Source organism: Phaethon lepturus, unplaced genomic scaffold (assembly GCF_000687285.1).
Source record: "Phaethon lepturus isolate BGI_N335 unplaced genomic scaffold, ASM68728v1 scaffold48977, whole genome shotgun sequence".
NCBI classification, from domain to species: domain Eukaryota; kingdom Metazoa; phylum Chordata; class Aves; order Phaethontiformes; family Phaethontidae; genus Phaethon; species Phaethon lepturus.
The window spans coordinates 6,952-8,088 of record NW_010553511.1 but is presented as its reverse complement, the minus strand read 5'-3'; positions in this window follow the sequence as shown (position 1 = coordinate 8,088).

Sequence of the window (1,137 nt, the reverse complement as noted above, 5' to 3'; positions counted from 1 at the left end):
TTCCCTACAAGATCAATATTTTAGAAGATGTAACATTAGTAACTGCTCCTAGAGAGGCAAATTCATACAGATTCACCCAGCTGTTAACTAGAGAAGAGATGCAGTTCACAGTTCTTTGCAGGAAGTGTGCATACCTCTGAGGGTGAGTTGAAATCAGTACACCTAAACCCTTGCAGCTGAAGTATTTCAGGATTTAGAGAATACTTCAACAGGTCTGGTCTTTAGCACCAGACATACCTCCTCAGCCTAAAACTATGGCTCTAGGAGGTTTTTCCAAGTAGCTGTCAAGACAAGTTAGTTTTGTCTGATTGTTTTTTTTTAAATGATGGCATTCTCACACAAGGCTTCTAATAACTCAGTTTGTAGTAGTCCAATTTCACTATATAATCAGGGACTTATCTTTTCATTCACAGGCTTAAGCTCCTTTCATGAGGTTTATTTAGGGCAGCTCAGTCCCAAATTTGAATTTGGGAATGCCCTTCAAGCTGGTTTGCACAGCTAAGGACCAGTATAGCAGGGACAGGGAGGAAAGGCTCTATTTTCACTGAATTAGATTAAGCACAGGAAAATGACATCAAGCTGGTTCTATTTACTTAATATTCAGAAGCAGGATGAAATTTCAATTATATTGTTACACTGAACAAACAATATTTGGATTATTGTAATTGTTACAGGCTTGGCCAACCTTTGGCCCGGCTTTTCCCTACTCTGGGTGCTACAGTCAGGTACTTCTTGCAGCTTGGAGCCATAAAACACATCTCATCCTGGACAGGGAAAGGGATATCATAACCCCACCCTACGAATACAACAGCTTCCCAAGAATCCCATTGTAATTGCAGAACAGGGCCGGAAATGCGGCTGTATTCATTCCCAGAGCAACTTGGAGATTTCTTTTTCAGCAGCCCTGGTGTCCTGCTTCCCTTTGCAGCTGTGGGTTCAGGCTACCCAGGATAAGCATAAGCACAACTGCTAGCCATATTGATGTAACCCTAGCTCAGAAGCTGTATCTGAGTTACTCAAGAACCAACACTACACAATACAGTAACAGTTTCTTTGCTTTTGAGGCAAGGGCACAACATAAAATTATCAAACATGTATAAGAAGGATTTGTTTATAAAATAAGTCTTTAATGGGTAA